Genomic DNA, 6,291 nt, shown 5'->3' with positions numbered 1-6,291 from the left:
TAGGAATTCAATTACATGTTTAGTATTAGATTATAATTAAGTTAGCATGTACAAAGATAGAAAAAGAGACACTTAATTACATAATACAGTTTTCATTTTACCCTCTTTAAGCTAGTTGTCTTAAAGAGAAGTTTTCCTCTGCACGTACTAGTGTACGTGAAATAACGTAAGGCACCACTCGCAACTGAAGCAGTGCGAAGTGGACTTGTACTGAAGCAGTACAAGCCGTAGTGCCCCGTTACAGCCAGTGCATTTCCATGGTAAGGAGTTCCTTGTCATTTACTGGGTAGTTGCGTTCAGCTGGTTGAAGCTGACGCGATTGATAACAGACACGCGCTCTGCACCATCCGTGTCATGTCGCATTAACGCACAGCCGATTGCAAAATCGCTGGCGTCACAGACCACATGAAAAGGTCGGTCTTGGTCAGCAATCGCCAGGATTGGCGATTGCATCAAGCTTCGCTTAATTTTCTCGAAGGAACGCTACCAATTAGCGTTCCATGACCACATTATTTTTTGTTAACAAAGAAGAAATATGTACTATCATTACGGCATTATTGGGTGAGCACTTGTGCAGGTACGCCGCTAAACCGACGAGCTTTCTAGTCCCTTTACATCGACTGGCACAGGCCAATTGGTGATCGCCTTGCCTGTTTCTGGATCCCGGCTTACACCGTGTTTACCCACGATGTGCATAAAAAGAGGTACTTCGCTTGCAGCGAATATACACTTCTTGAGATTTGCATACAACTTGTGCTTACGCATAAGCGTAAAAAACTTTCGGACGTGGGTACGATGTACCTTAACATCCGACTTTCCGTTTATGGCTCTGCTATGAACGAAGACATCATCAAAATAACTCGGTGCAAAATCCCGCACCGATCTCAACAGATTTTTTTACACATCTGTTAAATGTCGCAGGGACATTACTAAGTCCCTGTGGCATAACTAGCCACTCCCATAGCATTCCACTTGAGGTGCTTGCTGCTGTGAACGGGAAATCCTGTTCACACCTAAGTATCTGATAGAATTCATCCATCAGATCCATTGACGAAAAGATAGTACTCTTTGACATACCATCTATGATTACGTCTTTTCGTGGTATCGGCGTTTGAGCCAGTACCGTCGCAGCATTCAGTTTATTGAATGCGTGCACTATCCGCCACCCTCATGTTGCTTTACGCACACAGAGGGTCGGGTGGGGTTATGTGGGGAGGTTGATTCCTTCACATGGTCCGCTGCCGAGCGATCGGCAAAGAGTTTATCGATCGCTATAACTGTTCACGAGGCAATGGCCACTGCTTCATGACACAGTATTTCGAACCTGAATCAGGTCAATTTCGTGTTGAGTGTCTTTATCCTTAGGCAACTCGCATGGTACTGATTCAGGGAAGACATCCTTAAATTCCTTTGTGTCGTTATATAAGAGGGTTTGTCTTGGAAGATTCCTACGTAAAAGGTTCAATTCGAGTCATCCCATCGAGGACACTTTTGTCCATCGATGAGCTACTGAGAATCCGTTCGTTCTGAGGAAATACTATTGCCGCCCGAATATCGACCACATAGTTATCATATGTGACAACTACGCAGATCTGCTTGACTTTGCCACTACGCAGATCACACAAGTACCGTTTCAGTTATAGCGTTGGGAATTGAGTTATCTCTGAAGCTAAGTTCTGAGGCGCTAATAGATCAAGTGTATAAGCGCCTACACTTGATCCATTGTTTACTAAGACATTGATTGTCTCAGTTTCTTTTTTGGAACTTACTTCCAAAGGTACCTGGGAATCTTTGACCACAGGTTTCGGGGGACTTATTCCCACAGAAATTATTTGGGGAGTATCCTCCCCAACTGCGTCTAGCTGTAGTTGCGCAACCACAGCGAGATCCTCTACGATCGACTCTCCAGTCGATCTAGGACTTTCGCATTGTCTCTTATAGACTGGCGTTTAAAACTTTATTGGATATTGCTTTTTAAGCAAGCATCCTTGTTTCGTGCCGCTCAACCCATTCAAGTGGTCGACCTTTGACGCTGCATGTGCTTGTGCACAGCCGTCGGGATTTAACTCCACAGTGTGATGGGTATTCACACTGAGGTCTGGTGCAGTCGTGCAAACGACCGAACCTCAAGTGAGGCCATCGCACCCACTCGTAGGACATTTACACGCTTGTGGACGCTCCAAGACGTTCATCAGTTGGCCATCTGATGAACAAGTGGCAGGCATCTTTACGGATCGATGCTGCCAGCTGATTCTTGGCTCGTATCTTCTGAGCCAAGGTAAACCTAGGATGACATCAAATTTGTCATCCAAATCTTGTACGATGAAATCATCATCGTACTGTTTACTTTTCAACGGGTATTGGATACCAACTACACGTTTCTTACTCGTTACAGATGCGCCTGTTGCTAGGCGCACTTCATTCTTCTTAGAGGGATATCGCGCTCAATAAATTTGAGCCTGCGATCTTCTAGCGATTGGCGTATAATAAAATTATTTGACGCCCCACAATCGACTAGGGATTTAAGTGGCAACTTATTAGACACTTCTTTTTTTCAGGGTGATGAGGTTAACCTCACCTGCTGGGGCAGTTACGCACAATGTTTGTGTGTGAGGAGCAAATTTGTCAAAAGACCTGCAAATTCTTTTGACGTTGCTGGATCAGTAGGGCGCTATGCAACTTCTGACCCCGACCGTTTTTTGACGATCCGCCTCGCCGTTGCGATTTCGCAACAGCGTCGGATCCGCGTCCTCCGCTATTCCTAGCGAGAGGTCGGCCTTTTCGCTCAGTGTTTCTAGGCACTTGCCGTGGGGCACTACACTTATATGCGTCGTGGCCCATTTTGACAACGATTACATTTCTGTAATCGTTTGTAGTTTCAAGAGCGAGGTTTCTCGCTCAATACATACGACTGATCCATGGGTTCTGGGCCTCTTTTTTTCTTGTCGTCTCGGAGGACGATAAGCACCAAAGTGAACAAAAGCCTTTTTTAAGACTAAAGTCCTCCTGTTTCGCTATAGAGATCGTTCGTTCTAGCGACTCTAATTCTAGCTGGAAAAGGTGGGTCTTAACAGGACCGTCTGGAAGACTTTTAATAAACACGGTTACCTGTGTTTGTCTATCTACTGGATTACTAAGGATACAACTGACCAGGTATCGTGTATGCTGTGAATGTCACGTTTGCCCTCCTTCAAATCCAGAAGATCGGCTCGAGCCCTGCATTCGGCACATGGCGGCTCAAATATTTGTCTCAGCCGGGTCTTAAAGACCTAATACGACCCAAAAGCTAATGGGTCGTGAAGCTTGAGCCCCAATGCCCAAGATTTGGCACGTCCGGCTAAGTTGGACATGTCAAATTTCACTTTCGTCGCGTCATCACTGATACGACGAGCTTCTATGGCTTCGTCTAACTCGGCGAACCATCTCAAAAGGGAGTCGCCTTTCACTGCCTTAAACTTAATATTCTATATTTAAGCTTTCGGGTCGACGCGGCAGCGTCGGCGTCGGCCCATTAGCAGCATGTAAATGCTGTTCTCTCAACAGTTCCATCTGTTGAGCACCCTATTCTCTCAACACCTCCGTGTGTTGAGAGCCTTGCTGGTAAAGCAAGGCTACGTTCTCTTAAGCCCCGTCGATTTCGTGTTGAATGAACTCAGCTGTGGCCGCATGCTATTTATCTCTGCCCAGAGTGCACAACATAGCGCCAACGGATGGCCCGCCTACGACCAAACTCATTCGTTTGATCGCTCTCCATTCGAGGTCACTCAAATGAGTAAACCACTCACGCGTTGCGTGATAAGCTTTTTGAGGGGCTTAAAAGCTCCCAACTTCTTCATACAGCATGTCCACGTTGGATGGAATGTGCGTGGGCCGTTGAACGGACTACGAAGTGCTACCAGGTGTAACGTGGCAACTTTCACTAGTACTGGTAAGTACTAGTTGACCTTACACTGATAACAGAGTAGGTAGGGTGCCTCGAACTTCGCGTACACAAGAGTTCAGAGGAAGGTTTCTAAGTAGCTTAGGGTCTTAAGCTACCAAAAGTAATTCAATCGATTAGAATTAGAGAGAAGCAAATCTGTTTCAATATGATTACTTTCCTACGTAAGGATCTTCTATCTACTACTGAACTTATCATATTAATATCTAACTAAGTATGGCGCCTCCTTGCGCACCGCACAATCGTGTCGTGAAACGATTGGCGGGATCAATTTAGACTTAAATCGACCAATCAATAGCTTATGTCTTATTGCATCAATGATACCAAACTTGGTATCATTGGAACTATTTAAGTCAAATAATTAATGAAGTTAATAAATTTGTACTTCATTATTTATTTCCTGTCATTGGAAATGATATTTAGCATTCCTCTAATATGAAATAATACTAATGTAACGGGACACCCCGTTACAATACGGCTGTGGATAGCAAGAGGAATAAGGTGTGATACCCGCTTCTCCTACACGCTTTGCTGTATGCTGCTCGACTCCAAAATATATAAAAGAGGCTTAAGCGTCGTTTTTGTGGTAGCTGCGAAGATTTTGTTCTTGCACTGAGCATCATACTTCACTAACAGAAATAAATAACATACGTTCACATTCAGTTGAGGTGCTTCAGCACGTCTTAAAAGCTGCCGAGGAGACCGTTGCATTAACGGCTGGCCCGCCTACGACCACATTTATACGTTTGACCGCTCTCTATTCAAGGTCACTCAGGCGAGTCAACCTTCACGCGTTGCGTGAAACTCTTCTTGAGGGGCTTGAAAGCTCTCTTCTTATTCACCAACATGTCTATGTTGGATGGAACGTGCGGGGCCGTTAAACAGACCACGACGTGCTACCAGGTATAACGGGGCACCTTTCGTTAATACTGCTTCAGTACTAGCCAACCTGCACTGATAACATAGGCGAGGTGAGGTGCCTCCGAATACTTCACGTACACAACGTTCAGAAGAAGGGGTTGAGTTTTAGCTACTGGAGTTCAATACTGTGGCTTTAGTATAGGGCCAAAAGTAAAACTGCATTAAATTACAATTCGATCTTGTAGCTACTATCTTTAATATTAAGTATATATATGTGTAAAGCGCCTCCTCGCGCACCGCCCAATTGTGTAACAGGCTAACGTTGCCATAATGTTACACAGTCCCCGTTAAGTACACTTGGTGTACTTAAGGGGATGGCCAATTACTAAATAATATTAATTAAACCCAGCACTCGGGTGTGGTGCACATTTGTGACCAACCCTTATGTATGTGATGCACATGGGTGCATTCACATTAGAAGGGATGACGCCCAGCATAATCCGTGATGACGGTTAGCGTCATCCGTTACGCGAGATATCTGGAAAGATATGCTCGAAATACATATTAAGTGTTATCTATAGAGATGACATTTTTATTGGTAAAAAAAGATATTTATATTAATTCTATTAAACATAAATTAGTCTGAAAACTACTTCCTACTTGGTAAGTGCGCACGAGGAGATGGATTACCGCTCCCGTAACGACACTTAACCAGAGTACTTAGTGTGTTGGGTGAGGTCGCTTACGCGCCCACCACAACTACCTCACTGCACGCAAGAGAAGCAGGTTTAACCGCTTCCTCGCTGTGCTAGGGCGTGTGTCTAAGTAGAGCGTGGCCGCAATTACGACGTGCCCGCCTACACTAAGTAGCACTTGAAATCCTTCCCACGACCCGCATCTCTGCGTGTGTACGTGATGATGAGTCTCAAAATTGATTGGGCTCATTTTCTCGACCTCTCCGAACATCATCGGGAGGTGGCAGGGCTTATGGCGCAGGGACCTGGTGAACAAGCCCTGGCCAGGCTCCTGGGTAGTCCTCCTAAGCAACATGTTGCTCCGTTGGAGCAGTTTGAGGCATTCGTGCTCGGACATTGGAGGGCCGCGTCCGAGGCACAAAGCCATGCTGCGGCGGAGTCCGTCACTCAGACTCAGGATGAGCTGAGGCGTGAGCAGGCGCGGAGCGAGGCTATCAACAGGACTGTTGAGATGCTCTCTGCCCGGCTGCATTAGCCGAGGCCCAATCGGACGGACCCGCCCAAGTTCGATGGAACTGCGGCGCACACGATTGTCCATGGCTTTTAGCCGTAGAGCAATGCGGTGTCGCGCAGCTCATCGAGGACGACAGCCGGATGGTGTCGTACGCCATGTCGCATCTGCGCGGTAAGGCCTCAGAGTGGGCTTACTCGGCGCCTATTGCGGACAGAAAGGCGTTCCCTGCATGGGCGATCTTTAAGGAAAAGATTCGCGCCATGTACCAGCCGCCGAACAAC

The sequence above is a fragment of the Bremia lactucae genome, linkage group LG3 (genome assembly GCF_004359215.1).
Source record: "Bremia lactucae strain SF5 linkage group LG3, whole genome shotgun sequence".
NCBI lineage: Eukaryota > Oomycota > Peronosporomycetes > Peronosporales > Peronosporaceae > Bremia > Bremia lactucae.
The sequence above is the reverse complement of the archived record's forward strand: the minus strand, read 5'-3'. Positions refer to the sequence as shown.